Here is a 16,765-nt window from a genome sequence, read left to right as displayed (position 1 = left end):
TTCAACAGAGGTGCAATAATTTTTTTTTTTTTGTGTGTGTATATATATATATATATATATATATATATATTTTTTTTTTTTTTTTTAGTAGAGATGGGGTTTCACCATATTGGCCAGGCTGGTCTCAAACTCCTGACCTCAAGTGATCCACCCATCTCCACCTCCCAAAGTGCTGAGATTACAAATGTGAGCCACCGTGCCTGGCCCCAGTAATATTTTGTAGGTGAAGAAATGAGAGGAAGGTTAAGAAGTTGAGACAGTGAGAACAGAAACCTTTCCAGGAAAAGCACCGTAATACAGAGGTAAGAGTTAGAGGGGGCATCAGGGGAAAATGGTGAAGGGGATTTCTGTCTTAGTACATTTGGGTGGCTCTAACAAAATACCTGAGACTGGTAATTCAGAAACCACAGAAATTTACTGCTCAGCGTTCTGCAGGCAGGGAGGTTCAAGGCACATGCAGATTTTGTGTCTGGTGAGTCTGTCCCTCATACATGGTGCTTTCTATGTGTTCTCATGGCGGAAGAGGCAAGCAAGCTCCCTCAAGCCTCTTTTACCCAGAAACGAATCCCATTCATGAGAGCAAGGTCCTCATGACCTGATCGCCTCCCAAAAGCTTCACCTCTTAGTACTAACACCATGAGGATTGGGTTTTAACATATGAATTTTGCGGGGGACACGAACATTCAGACCAGAGCAACCTTGTATGTCGTAAGATTCTGATCGGTTTGCTTGGCATCTCTTCCAGCTGTTTTTCTGGTAAGCCTTCCAGCTGTTTTTCTGGTAAGCCTTCCTGGATGGCAGAGGCTGGAAAGTAAAACAAACAAAAACTACAGTGAAAGTAAAAACCTGTATGTCTGTGACTATACTTGATAGGGATTCAAACGTGATTTAGGCTTTGCTGTTCAGATGCACATATGCCAGGTTTGAGTTTGGAACCTAGCTGAGCTGGGAGAGATAGGACAGGGTGTAAGGCAATCACAACACTGGTGTGAATCCCAAAGCTACAGCACACTCTGGAGCCAAGCCCACAGCTTTCTGATCCCTGGATCTCAGTTGAGATGGGACAGTCCTGCAGCCCACAGCCAAGACTGTGGCTTTCTTGTTCCCTTGCTTCCCACTTGCTACAGGAGTGGTAGCTCCCCAGGATGGTCAGTTTTGCACTGTCGATCTGGAAGGAGTTCTAGTAACCCCTGCCTTCTGTGCTCCCCCAATCCTTTTAATGATTTTAAGCACATAATTCCCTATATTAAAGCATGTTTAGGCTGAGTGTGGTGGCTGACACCTATAATCCCAGCACTTTGGGAGGTCAAGAGGTCAGGAGTTTGAGACTAGCCTAGCCAACGTGACGAAACCACCTCTCTACTAAAAATACAAAAATTAGTCAGGCGTGGTGGTAGGCACCTGTAATCCCAGCTACTCAGGAGGCTGAGGTGGAAGAATCACTTGAACTTGGGAGGTGGAGGTTCCAGTGAGTTGAGATCACGCCACTGCACTCCAGCCTAGGGAACAGAGCAAGACTTTGTCACAAAAATAAATAAGTAGGCATATTTAATTTTTATTTGCTAGAGTACACCTTAATTAGTCCAGATGGAAGAAAAATCTTAATTCCTACAAATTATTATTTTAGCAATTCCACTTGTAAGTCCATCATGTGATCCAGAATTATGGGGGAAGAAGTTTGTTAATGGGAGGCAGATGGTCTTCTAGAAATAGAGATAGCAAGGAACTGGTGGTTTCGAGGAGAGCTCAGAGAGGTCTATTGGTGGTGATAGAATGAGAACTTTGCTTATAGTATTTCTGAAACAATATTATAATAGTGAGCATTCTGAGAGGCCAATATAGGCAGATCACTTGAGGTCAGGAGTTTGAGATCAGCCTGGCCAACATGGTAAAACCCTCTATTAAAAAAAAAAAAGAGAGCAGCACTGTTTATGACAGCAAATACTTGGAACCAACCCAAATGCCCATCAAGGATAGACTGGATTAAAAAAAAATGTGGCACATATACACCATGGAATACTACGCAGCCATAAAAAAGGATGAGTTCATGTCCTTTGCAGGGATATGGATGAATCTGGAAACCATCATTCTCAGCAAGCTGACACAAGAACAGAAAACCAAACACCACATGTTCTCACTCATAAGTGGGTACTGAATAATTAGAACACATGGACACAGGGAGGGGAACATCACACACTGGGGTCTGTTGGGGGATGGGGGGCTAGGGGAGGGATAGCAGGGGGTGGGGAGATTGCGGAGGGATAACACTAGGAGAAATAGCTAATGTAGGTGACAGGGGGATGGAGGCAGCAAACCACCATGGCATGTGTATACCTATGTAACTAACAAACCTGCAAAATCTGCACATGTACCCCAGAACTTAAAGTGTAATAATATTTTAAAAAGGGAAAAATAAAAGAAGAGTGAGATCTTTGGGTTAGAAAATGTATAGTGTTTTTTGAAAAGAGAATGAAAATACAAATTCCAAATCCAAACTTGTTGGCCTCTTTGAAAAATAAGGGGTCTGGTAATAAGTAACAGAGTTTACAAATTGTATCTATTAAAATTAGAGCTTATATTATTTAGTTGGGTGAGATGATTTACATTTAAAAATGTAAAGAATATATGTGTGCTTATAGGTAAGAACAATACATGAACATATTTTCCAATGCTCCCAATACATGTTAGTTCATGTTTCCACATTTAACACTTACTGAAGGTAGCAGAGGTAACATTTTGCAAGAAAAGAATGTTTGGTAAACACTATTTCTTGTGATAACCAAAGAGCATGAATAACATTTCTGCCAAACTTCTCCCTCCCCAACGCCTGCTCCAGAAATAGCCAACTAGTTTGATAATTACTAGAAGAAAAAAAGTGAAACAATTATAATATTTATACAGACATAAAGGAATGGTCTGGTAATATGGTACAAACAATGAAATTAAACATGATAACTGAGCACTATCTATTATAATGGTAGTCAACAAAAAGCAAAATACAAAATTGCACCTTCTCAACAACACCTTCAGAATTTTCATATAATGGGCTAAGGGTGATAATCTAGTTGAAAAATGCAACCTAGACTACTATAGGTTTTTCATAGCCCTTTATGTAAGACGGAGAAAAGCTCAAGGCCCATTCAAAAGAATTTGAGGGTGCTGTGACCAGAGATAGCATTTAGAATGCGTATGCATCTGCATCAGACACAGATGGGAAGGAGCATAGTGGAGATTAGGAGAACTTTGTTAGGGGCAGTGAGACAATGGTGACAATTTCTCTGCATTTGATTCTTTATTAGTTATTAGGTTAGTGCAAAGGCAATTGTGGATTTTGCCATTACTTTTATTTATTTTTTTAAATTTTATTTTATTGCATTTTAGGTTTTGGGGTACATGTGAAGAACATGCAAGATTGTTGCATAGGTACACATGTGGCCATGTGATTTGCTGCCTTCTTCCCCATCACCTGTATCTGGCATTTCTCCCCATGCTATCGCTCCCCAACTCCCCACCCCCCACTGTCCCTCCCCTATTTCCCCCAACAGACCCCAGTGTATTTGCACCAACCCAAAACAATGATCTATAACAAAGTCGTGAATGCATATATTGTCAATTTGTCACTAATACAATTATTTTGGTGGTATTTTGTTCTGTTTCTTGTAACGGGGTAATTTTTGCTGCTATGCTTCCAATGTAACTGGCTTCATCTGATTTCTTTTTTTCAATGAAACCTGTGTCTTTGGAAACCAACATTCTAACGGCATGCCTCTAGACATCTCTACTGGTCCAAGGAATGCAGTTTGGGAGACAGTGTGTGTGTGTATGTGTGCACACTCCTGTGTGTATGTGTTGAAGCGTAACATGATCCACCTGACATGTACATGCTCCTGTTCATATTATGCACCATCCATTTCACGATAAATATGTTGGGAAATAAATTTGTAGTACTACCTCCCACACGGCAAATCTTATTTCCTTTTAGTTTCATTAATAGTATTTAGTATTAGTTGCCACTAATAAGGATTATTTTTAATTTGCAGATGGAAAGCTTCTTCCTTTCCATCACAAATCGAGTGTTTCTTCTCAAAGGTCATGGTTCTCTAACTTTAGGATGTACCAGAATCCCCTGAGAAGCTTTTAAAAATGCAAAATCCTGGTCCCTATCTGCAAAGATCCTATTTCAGTGGGTCTACAACAGCCAAGAATTCTGCATTTTTAAGGCAACTTCCTATCCTTTGAGAACCATTGCACTGAAGTATTTGGGAACTTTGTTTCACTGTGATAGCTGTCTGGGGCTTAAACCTTCTTTTAACTTCTGGCCAAAGGAAAATTTGGAAAATGTTGTGACTGACCAAGCAATGCGAGCCCACGAGAAGCAGTAGACTGGGAACCAGAGGGTGTGAGACCTAGGCTCTATGTGGCCTAGACTCTTCGGAACCCTACTGAGTCTTGATTCCTGGTGTGTGAAGTGTGTGGTGTATCCCAGTTAAATGAGAAAATCACACTGCATTTTTAGGGTGAGGAGTGTGAACAACTTTCAGGCAGTCCACCAGATGGTGATACAACTTTTTTTTTCCAAATGGAGTGGTTAGCCCGCCAAAGTTCTGAGGGTTAATCTTACCACACTCCTAGCAGATCAAGATTTTATGTTCCCAGTTCTGGTTTCAGAGACTGTATAGGTAACACAGGGGTCAACCGGTCAACATCCCACACAATGCAGGTTGCGAGTTGTTGCCTTCTCAGTGTTTCTCCTGTGTGGTCCTGGGCTGCTTGTGTCAGATCCACACTGGAGCATTTGCTTACAAACGTAGCTTCCAGGGCCCTGCTTCAGAGTACTGACCGAGAATCTCTGGGAGTGGGTCTTCAGTGTCTGCTTTGCTAAAACAATCCCTAAGTGCTCAACAAGCAGGTTAAAGTCTGAAAGCCACGTGCCAGTGAAAAGGAGGTGCACTTCTTGCTGAAGCCACCCCTTATCAGCTCTGTTGTTAGAATTCGTCCCTCGGTGAGAATGGAATTAAGATTCAGGGATGCCAGCTCTGCCCTCTTGAGGCCACACTGAAGACATCACTTCCTTTTCCTTGGGAAATGTCTGAACATTTTGAAGGTAGCTGTCAGGACTTACCTCACCCCACCCTCATCTTCTCTGGGGGTGGGGAAGAAGTCATACTGTGCATTACATGTTGTCTGTCATCCCCCTTCCCTTTCCAGGAAACACTATCACCAGAGACTAAGAGCAAGGACCTGCACGCTTATTAGCTCTGTGATCGTGAGCAAATAACGTAACCTCTTTGGCCTCAATTTCCTCATCTGTAAAACAGGGGTGAAATAACTATACCTACCTCAAAGGATTGTTATGAGTATTAAATGGGGTCCTGAATGCAAAGTGAAAAGGTAAAATACAGCGAATGCGCAATAAATGTGATCTATTATTAATAATGAGCCTCAGTTTCTGTATCTGTAAAATGGTGACAACAAGCACTAGAAGCATGGGGAGGATTAAATGAGGTAATACAAGTAAGGTAGTTGGTTAATGTCTGACTTTGAAGAAGCTCTCAATAGTGGCAATTATAAGATGGCCAATAATGCAAGAATACCAAAGGTCTGTGCCCCTAATTATGTGGGATTTTAAAAATCACTAAAGTAATAAGATTAGCCATTTCCTTACTGTCAACCTGTAGGATCAGTCCTTGAACAAGTATAAAACTTGTACCTCTTCTCTATTAAGCTTCTCTTAGAAAATGTTTCATAATGAACCCACAATTACTTAATGAGACACAAAGTATTCCATTTTTAAGTTTTAATTCCTCACAGAAATTGCTTTTTAAACTTTTAAGGGTGCAAAAAAAACATTAAAAATCTTTCAGGAAGCTAAAACTTTAATTAGGCCCTTATAAAATTCTTGCTAGAGAAAGAGAATGCAACTGAGACTGTGAAATGAAACGATGATGATAATATTTCCTTTAAAATCTTTAAGGCCAAGTTACATTAACACAACTTTGAAATTGTTCAAATAACACAAAGTATTTAATTGAAGTGAATGAAAGGTTCTTCAATTCCCATAAAGATTTACATGGTAGGAAAAATGTTTCTGTTTTGGCAGGTCTATAACATTATTTTAAAAAATTACAAAAATTATCGTATCTACTTTTAAAGCTGGACAGCTATGGTTATACAGAAAATCATTTAACTTCAGAGTCAAGCAGACCAAATTCCCATCTGGCTCCCCCAGAGTGTTGCCTTTCAGGGCAATGAAACTCTGAAACATTGCTTTCTAGGGAACGTTTCAGAGTTTCATTGCCCTCGTTTGTAAAAGAGGGGATCATACTTACTTCCACAGTGCCGCTGAGGGGTTAAATAAGCTGCTGAATCTAGGACACTTACAGAGAGCCCGGCCTGTAATCAGTGCTCAGTGCTTAAATGTTACCAAAATACAAAGGAAGATCATTAGCACTGCCTTAAAGAATTATATATGGGTGAGGCACATTGGCTTGATTGGTTTCACTGTATTGATTTCAACCAGACATCTTGGGAAAAAATTCGGCAGGAGATAAAAGGAGAGGGAAAGGACACAGAGGCTTGAAGTTGGGGAGGGCAAGAGACAGTTATGACAGTCTGAGGAAAAATCAGGAAACAGCATAGAATTCTAATTCAAATAACTCAATTACCCTTGCATTTATATTTTTTCTTATTTTACTTTAGTGAGCTAGTCTTTCTTCTCAGATTGTGTCTTAGCATGTTAATGAAGAAAAAACAGATTATAATGTTACTGTACAATAAGATTATAATTTTACAATAAGATTAAAATATTACTGTACAATTATTATATTACTGTACAATAAGAGTTTAGCAGTGATTGAAATTCAGTGACAATGAAGACACAGACCAATAAAGAGAAAAATCATAGATACCTCACTGAAATAGTTTTAGTAATTTTTCATTTCAACCACAATTTCATAATGATGATGTAATAAGTATATTCTGTATAAAATATTTATATATCTTTCTTTTTATAGAGATGGGTTCTCACTATGGTGACCAGGCTGGTCTTAAACTCCTGGACTCAAGCAATGCTCCCATCTTGGCTTCCCAAAGTGCTGAGATTACAGGTGCGAACCATCATGCCCGGCCTCAGAATTTTAAAACAGTTATGAGTGCCTTTAGAATTTCTGTGGTCGGAGCCCTTTATTCTTCTATTTATCTTCAATCAAGATTTTCACCTCAGAAAACATAATTACTTTTTGTTGTTGTCAGGAAAAGTTCAATACGAATGCTGTTGTCTCATTCTACGTAGCAATTGTTTGGGTCATGTATAATAAAGAATTGATACCTACTCTAAAAATGAAGATATTTTGTTCTAAGAATTGAGTAGCACTCGGTCAAAGGATGATCTGTGGAATCTCTGGGCAAAATGGCAATCGATTCCTCTTTTCTTTTTCTTTTTCATACTTAGTACTACATTATTTTGAATTTATGGGAAGTTAAGCTAAGTGAACCACATCTTTTCATTTTGTTGCAAGGAGCTTATCACTTTCAAAAGGGATAAATATATTGTCTCGGAATAATGGGTTGAATAGTGGCCCCCCTAAAAATTATGTCGACTTCCTAAATCCCAGAACCTGTGAATGCTACTTTGAAAATGTTAGGCCCCCAAATTCAGGCCTGGCCATTTTAGCTTTGGTGACCTGCACATCCACTTCTAGATGGTCTCCAGGAGCCAGAAAGTCTGAGGCAACCACAAGTAACCAGGTGGCCACAGAAAACAACTTGTTCCTGCCTCAACTAATCGCTCTGCAACCTGCATCCATTATTCCTGTTCAGCCTTACAAAAATTTTCCCCCTGACATTGGGTTTCTCAAGACTCCCACCCCTGTAACTATGTAATCTACCACACCCTCCCCTCTGACTGCAACTGATACTCTCCACCCTTATGATCATGCTTGATTGTAATAAATGACCCCTACCTTGTGATCATGCATGCCGTGACGTCCTCCCTTTCCCCAAGATAGATTACCACTGTTAATTGACCATTTACCCCAACCTACATAACCAATCCTCTCCTACCCCCTTTGCCTAACTTCTTTCTTGGACTTAGCCTGCTTGCACCCAAGTGTGAAATAAATGGCCTTGTTGCCCACACAAAGCCTGCCTAGTGGTCTCTTTGCGTGAGTGGCACACATGACAGAAAAAAAGGGGGGTCTTTGTAGATGTCATAAAGTTAAGGATCACCTGGGGAGGTGATCCTGGATTATCTGAGTGGGTTCTAAGCCAGTGACAAGAGTCTTTACAAAAGACTCATGAAGGACAGACACACAGAGACGAGAAAGAGGCGATGTGACCATGGAGATGGACACTGGAGTGATGGGATCACAAATCAAGGTGAGTTTGTAGCCACAGAAGATGGAAGACATAAGAAGTACATCAGCCCCTCCTCCAGAGGAGTGTGGCCCTGCTGACACCCTGATTTTGGACTCCTGGCATCCAACTGCGTGAGTTTACGTTTCTGTTGTTTTAAGCCACCAAGTTTGTGGTCATGTGCTGTGGCAGCCACAGGAAACTAATGTACAGGGCAAGCTGATGGGGGATGAGAGAGTTTTTTCACAACTCCATGTAAGAATTCTAAAGAATAATGAGCTAAGCGTGGTGGTGGGTGTGCTGTCCCAGCTATTCAGGAGGTGGAGGTTGTAGTGAGCTGAGATGGTGCCACTGCGCTCCAGCCTGGGAGACAGAGGGCGACTCTGTCTCAAAAATAAATAAATAAATAAATAAGTGTTATTCTAAAGAAAGAATAAACATTATTGGATAGGGGGAGATGACATGATAGCCATTAGAAAGCAGGATTGGGGAAGCAAGGAAAAAAAGGAAGAAAACAGAGACCTGGAAGGTGAAGAACCAGAATGAGAGCTGAGGGGATGTGGCCGGGAGGACACTGTGGTCAGAGCATGGACTGAGGAGGAAAAAAATGATATCCCTAAATATATTTTAATTAATTTTTTTTTTTTTTTGAGACGGAGTTTCGCTCTCGTTACCCAGGCTGGAGTGCAATGGCGCGATCTCGGCTCACCGCAACCTCCGCCTCCTGGGTTCAGGCAATTCTCCTGCCTCAACCTCCTGAGTAGCTGGCATTACAGGCACATGCCACCACGCCCAGCTAATTTTTTGTATTTTTAGTAGAAACGGGGTTTCACCATATTGACCAGGATGGCCTCGATCTCTTGACCTCGTGATCCACCCGCCTCGGCCTCCCAAAGTGCTGGGATTCCAGGCTTGAGCCACCGCGCCCGGCCAGATTTTAATTTCATGGAGTTGCTTTGGCTTCTTATATTTTACTCAGATCCCTCTGTGTGTGTGTGTGTGTGTGTGTGTGTGTGTGTGTGTGTGTGTGTGTGATTAAATGCATATTTTAAGTATTTTACCTCAGAAACAGTCTCTCGGAGAAAGTTTCTGGATAAAATGCAATGTTGTGGTAATATGCTGTTCAGAAACATTAAGTCAGGATGTTAATGTTTCTGGATAACATCCAAGATAATGGAAAAAGTTCAATAGAAACCAGTAGCTTAAGTATGGAGACACGCAGAACCGAGTCATCGCATTGGGAAGAAAATGAGATAATGGAAAAGAATGTCTCAAAGAAAAAAAATAATAATAAAAAGTCACCCAGAAAAGAGCCCTAGAAAACTTCTAAGAGTCAGAGTTTCTCACTCATGCTTACCAAAACTTGGCTGCATAGAATAATGGGGGAATGCATCCTCTTAACTTTAGTCAAGCTTTTTAAATTCTGAAAATGGGACTCTTTCACTTAGAGTGCCGCAGCACAAAGAAAGCAATTGTTTGAAGAACATAGGCTATGCATTTTGAAAAAAATATTTCTTTTTGGCAAGGGCTATGGATTCCTGCCAATCTGCAGGAATCTCTAAACTTAAAGAGAGGGTGGGATAAGTAGCTTTGCCCTTTGAGAGGCTCTATTTTATTCTGAAAGGCTGGATGTGACAAAAGCAGTTTTAATGATCAGACAGAGCTGAGTTATCCAAAGCTACATGTAAAATAGAAGCTCAGGACACCTAGGAAAATAGACAAGAACTAATACATAGCAAACAAAATGGCAGACTCAACCACTGCACCTGGCCAAATTATTTCTATTGACTCAGAATTTAGCTAGGTACCAGAGCAATTGTCTCCCCTAAAACTGGGTAATGAAAAAAATTTGAACGGAAGAGGTGAAATGTGCTAATTAATTTTATGTATTAACTTGACTGGGCTGAAGGATGCTTAGATAGCTAGTAAAACATTATTTCTGAGTGTATCTGTGAAGATGTTTCCAGAAAAGATTAGTATTTGAATTGGTAGTCTGAGTAAAGAAGATCACTCTCACCAATGTGTTGGTTGGGGAGTCCATCAACCCACCCAATGAGGACCCAAATAGAACAAAATGGTGGAGGAAAGGCAAATTTGATCTTTTTTCTTGAGCTGGTATCCATCTTCTCCTTCCCTTAGACATCAGAATTTCTGGTTCTCTGATCTTCACACTTGGGCTGAATTACCCACTGGCTTTCCTAACGCTCCCACTTGCAGACGGCAGGTTACAGAGCTTCTCAGCCTCTGTAATCACATGAGCCAATTCCCACAATTAAGCTCTGTCTGTCTCTCTTTTTCTCTTGCTTAATAAATATGGAGATTTGTTAAAGAACCAAGAGGATATACCACTGGTTTTCTTTCTCTGGTGAATCCTAGTACATAAGGTTAAAATAGATTAACATTAGAAGCAAAAAGTAAAAATGCCTCAAAATATATTTTAAAACTTCTACTTCAAACTTACTCAAGAAAACATGATTTCGCCGGGCGCGGTGGCTCAAGCCTGTAATCCCAGCACTTTGGGAGGCCGAGGCGGGTGGATCACGAGGTCGAGAGATCGAGACCATCCTGGTCAACATGGTGAAACCCCGTCTCCACTAAAAATACAAAAAAAGTAGCTGGGCATGGTGGCGCGTGCCTGTAAACCCAGCTACTCAGGAGGCTGAGGCAGGAGAATTGCCTGAACCCGGGAGGCAGAGGTTGCGGTGAGCCGAAATCGCGCCATTGCGCTCCAGCCTGGGTAACAAGAGCGAAACTCCGTCTCAAAAAAAAAAAAAAAAAAAAAAGAAGAAAGAAAAAAGAAAACATGATTTCTTTGGTCATCAAATCATGAAAGAACTTCTCACTCTTTTTTTTTTTTTTTTTTTTTTTTTTTTTTTTCATTGCTCTGGTCAAGATGGCAAGAACATCTCATTCTTGGAATATGTTGAGGTATATGAGAAATCTTTTCATTGCTTCTCAGATTAGCACCTGCAAAACCATTATTTTGTTTATATAATCTTACAGAAATGTTACCTAACTACTAGATTCATGTGAAAGAATGTTTTTTTTCTTTTGAAAGAAAACCAGCGAAATCAGTAATTTTCGTTAGGAGAAAAAGCAGAAGAAACAATTCTTCTTACACAAATGCTTAGGTGTCCAATTGAAAACGTTCCAGAAGTGGGGTGGACAGCGGCTGGTGGGAAGCACAAATGTCAGAGCCAGATCCCTAATGCTTGTTGAAAATGCCAGGAAAAGCACCAAAGAAACACACAGCCATGCACCCCTTAACAAGTCTACCTTGTAAAAGCACTTTTGTTCATCTCTTTCTTCAGGAAACACTTTTTCTTGTGGTGGTGTTTACTTTGTTAAATGAAGAAAGTTCCCTTCCTTCTTTCTCTCCAGTTAAGAATAAAATCTGAGCACCAAGAGAGCTCATGTATGTCTGATCTAATCAGTCAGGATCAAGTGGGGGAAAAGCAATAAAAATAAATTTCAAAACGTTCTCTACTAAAAAATTTTTCAAGAAAAATGTTGTAATTAAGAATCTCCCTCAAATATGTTTCTGTACAATTGCAGCAGTGAACAGCGACTGGCAGTGTCAAGAGGGTTGTGGAAATGAAAGTGCTGTCTCTTTTTTTTTTTTTTTTTTTTTTTTTTTTTAGTTGGCGTGTAGCTCTCTTGCCCAGGCTGGAGTGCAGTGGTGTGATTTTGGCTCACTGCAATCTCTGCCTCCAGGGTTCAAGTGATTCTCCTGCTTCAGCTTCTCGAGTAGCTGGCATTACAGTTGCCCGCTACCACACCCAGCTAATTTTTGTATTTTTAGTAAAGATGGGATTTCACTGTTTTGGTCAGGCTGGTCTTGAACTCCTGACCTTGTGATCCACCCACCTCAGCCTCCCTTCCAAAGTGCTGGGATTACAAGCGTGAGCCACGGCGCCTGGCCTAGTATTGCCTCATTTTGTGATTTTTGTTCCCACCCACAGGAGCTCACACAGTGTTTTACTCTTTCCATTTTAGGGAGAAGTTGTAGAGCAGTACAACTTTTTTCCCTCCATGACACATCCCAGACCTTTCCAAACTCTTTAGCGCCTCTGATTGTGAGTAAACAACTCAAGCTTATTGATGGAGACTGTAACTTTGATGTAATTTTTCTTCTCCTTGGTTTACAGCCAGGAATCATTGCATGTCTTCCAGATATTTGCAGAAACACATACATTTCCCAAACATATTAGTCAGATTAGTATAAAATAAACTTATGAAGCCTTTAATATTTTATGTTGCCTCAGACCAGGTAAGTTTTGTCTTAATTTTCTGATTATCCTGAAATATTTCTCCATTTACTCCTTTAAATCTACTTGACTCTGAATTCTTTTTTTCTTTATTCTTCTCTATTCTTTTTTTTAAAATGCTTGATGATGATAATGTCTCTTCACTTTAAGTGATAACATATATTCCTTACACTGTTAGATATTGTTAATGTAATTCTTATAAACCTCTTAATTTTATCAAAGGCCTATGCCACTGTGATAATGATCAGCACTTGTTTAATTTGAAAATGTCGGGCATGTTTATGAGGTTTGATTGCCTAGGAGCTTACAGCTCCTTACTCATTCATGAAAAACAAATCATCAGGATGGCTCCTGCTCTAATGTTTAGAGCTTTTCTTTTAACCAATGGTCTCTTAAGTTTCTTTTCTTTTCTTTTCTTTTTGAGATAGAGTCTGGCTCTTCTGCTCAGGCTAGAGAGTGCAGTGGCACACTCTCTGCTCACTGCAACCTCCTCCTCCCAGGTTCAAGTGATTCTCCTGCTTCAGCCTCCCAAGTAGCTTAGACTACAGGCACATGCCACCATTTCTGGCTACTTTTTTTTTTTTTTTTTTTGTATTTTTAGTAGAGATGAGGGTTTCGCCATGTTAGCCAAGATGGCCTCAATCTCCTGACCTCGTGATCCACCGGCCTTGGCCTTCCAAAGTGCTGGGATTACAGGCGTGAGCCACCGCGCCCAGCCTGGCCTCTTAATTTTCATGGTAGAAAAGACCTTTTTTCCCTCTCTGTGATACAGAACAGTTTTTAATTATTTAGTCATCATGAGCTGAAGCAGGGTAGCCATAGACATACTAGACTATTTTTTCTACAATAACGCGAGCATGTTCTTTATTTAGGAGAAATTTTGACTGATGGTGGAAAGAAATTTAAAGTGCTCCTGCACTAAATGAAGTTATGATTCATACTAACAGTGAAACTAATTATTTGAGTCTTAGAACGCATACATTGCTGAAACAATGTTTGTTATGATTATCTTCTAAGAGAATATTGGGATTTAAAAAACGTATTCTTTCTTTTATTTCATTGTATCATCCTTTTCCTATGTGACCAATTTAACATGGTTTTCCCTTCTTCAGAATGGATTTGGTGTTTTTTCTCTCATTTGTATGCTTTCCGTTTACTTACTTTGTATTTAAAGACAGTCTCAAAGTTGTAAAAAAAGTTGCAAGTACAGTAAAAGAACATTGTTTTGAAATTGGTTTGAGCATAGTTGCCAACACGATCACTCAACTTACCTGACACTTGTATGTATTTCCTGCGAACGAGAATGTTTCCTGCAAACATTCTCCCACATAACCATATTATCATCAAAGACAGGAAATTAACAGTGATAGGTTACTACCATACAATCCTCAAATTCTTTCAAGTTTCCTCAATTTTCTCAATGATGTTCTTCATAGCAAAGGAGTCCATTTTGGAGAAATGTGTTACATTTTGTTGTCACATATGTTTGGTTTTCTTCAATGAGGAACAGTTCCCTAGTCTTTCTTGACTTTTATGAGCTTAACGCTTTTTAAGATTACAGGCCAGTTATTTTGTAGAACAGGTCTCAATGTGAGTTAATCTAATGTTGTCTCATACATAGATAAAGGTTTGCATCTTTGATAGGAATATCATAGCAATGATGATAGTTTTGACTCACCTCATTACTGGTGATGTGAACTTTGGTCACAGATTGGGTCAGCTGGACTTCACTGCACAGTTACTCTTTCTTCCCTTTGTAATTGATAAATATTTTGTAAGGAGGTACTTTGAGACTACGCAAATATCCTGTTCCTCAACAGACTTTCAATTTATTCATTCATTCATTTATTTCAGTGTGGACTCATGGGTTCCTATTTTATTCAGTAGGTTAAAACCAGTTGCTTTCACTATTTAGTTTGATGCTCAAATTATTCCAGATTTGGTCAGTGAGAAGTCTTTCAAGAGTCTTTTTGACATGTCCTCATGAGTCTTTCAGTGCTTCTTTACTTCCTGGCAAAGATGTCGCAGGCTCATCGTAGCGTTTCCCTGCCCTGGGCTTGGGGTCAGCCATTTCTCCAGGGAGACTTGGCTTCTTTTATTGGAGTACGGTCTGCAGAAAAGATGTCAGACCCAAGTGTGGTCATTGTTACTGGGGGTTTGTTACTTTCTGTTCTCAATGGGCAGAGGTAGTTAATACATGTATATATTTACATACATACATAAGCACATTTTTACAACTATATTTCTATATCCCTATTGAAAACCATGGGTTTACTTTGATATCTCCAATTCCAATCTAACGCCACAGGGTTCATTCATGTTTTCTCTCCTTCCGTATTTGAAACCTCCTTCTCCAATACTGAGAAGCCTTGACATATTTTTGATCAAGCCTTCTGTATGTCCCCAGCCTGTCACTGCTGCTGCCTCCCACAATCCCTGTACAATGCTTCCCCACCTGCCTGGGCTCCATTACCCCTCCATGATCCTCGCCTTCCTTGGGCTTTGGGACTCTGATTTGGGTCATCATAGTATTCCCCCTATTTTTGCCACACTCATTTCTCTTACCACTTAGTGGCCTTTGGGTTGATCTGATCAAGGAAAAGATAAAAGAGAATTTATCATTTTATTTTCAAGTTAATATTTGCTGAGTATTATTTATCAAGCTCTATATTATCTCCTTTTAGTGACATAATGACCTTGACTACATTTTACTAATTGAAGCGGTCAAAATGAAAGAAGTTGTCACTTGCCAGTAAGTGGCAGATCCAGGACTGGACCTTATCTCGCTGACTGGAAACCAATATTCCACTTGGAGGCTGTGTACGTGTGATGCATAGAAAAAGTGATTCATTTTCAAAGTCAAGAATCGTAGAACTGCTAGCGTATAAACCTTTTGGGGATATAATTATCAGATGTTTCAATTACAAACCCAACATGGATGATGAATTATTAATTTGCTAATTAGGCATTTTGAAAAGATTGTACATAAAGAAAATATTTTCTCTTGAATTTCAGCATGAAGGATTTCAAAACGTATTTTGTAATTTATACCGTTTCATTTCATAATCCTGTCTTTTCTCTCTGTTTTAAAGCATATTCTAAGGGTTAAACTTTTTAACTTTACACTACACGTGAATCACTTTCAATATGCCTTTCCATAATTTAAAAATACAAGTATATGAAGGAAGAGTTCTTACATTGTTTGCTGTTTGTTAAATATTGGTGACCCATTGTATGAACCCATTTCTGAAAGAAAAACCTGAGTAATTACTTACAAGAGGCTGGTTTTCTAAGCTTAGTTAACATCTATTATTATTTCATTATCAATTTAACACTAACTTGGTAAGTTTCCTGCTTAATCTAACTCCTCTAAACTGCACTAAAAAACCTACCCTGTTCCCCTTATTGTATTTCTCATGTCTTCACAAATTTACACTGAGGCCTTACCTTCCTAGGCTATCGGCCAGCTTAGGTAAAGCCCATGCCAGACATTGTACCATTTGCTTTCTGCAAGTTGTCTCATTTAAATTTCAGAACTACATTCTTATTTTGCAGTTCTATTATTATTCCAATTTTATAGTTAAACAAACTGAAACTCAGTGGGGTAAAGTAACTTGGTTGAGATCACATGGCTAGGAAGTGTTAAATTCTGGGTTCCAGTGCAGAGCTGGACAGAACTTAAAGCAGCGAAGATAGATTTTATGCAAGGAAAGAAAAACGATTGCAATATAGAAAGGGAGATTCTGATCGAGAACTGGGCTTAATTCAAATATAATCAGAATAAGTGGGGATTTATAGACAAGGGGCATGTTGGAGAGGGGCATTTGTCAATGGAAAAGCATTAAGAGGAGATATCAAGTCTGAGGGAGTCTGGCTGAACCAACCTAGCAGGCAGGATGGTCAGACATCAACTAGGGGATAATAGGGATGAGGAGTTTGATCAGATACCAGCCATGAGAGTGGAGAGTTTTCTAACTGGCTTAGCAGGATTCTTGCTAAAACTGGACTCTGTAAGCACACAGATGGGTCTTGGGGAGAGTGTTCAAGGGAGCCTAACAAAAGTTTGGTAAGGCAAAGAGTCTTTCTCACCAGTAGTGTTTGATTCCAAAGTCCCAAGCTCTAGGCACTCATTATATGGCTGCTTA

Source organism: Saimiri boliviensis, chromosome 1 (genome assembly GCF_048565385.1).
Source record: "Saimiri boliviensis isolate mSaiBol1 chromosome 1, mSaiBol1.pri, whole genome shotgun sequence".
Taxonomy (NCBI): domain Eukaryota; kingdom Metazoa; phylum Chordata; class Mammalia; order Primates; family Cebidae; genus Saimiri; species Saimiri boliviensis.
This window is presented reverse-complemented; position numbering follows the sequence as displayed.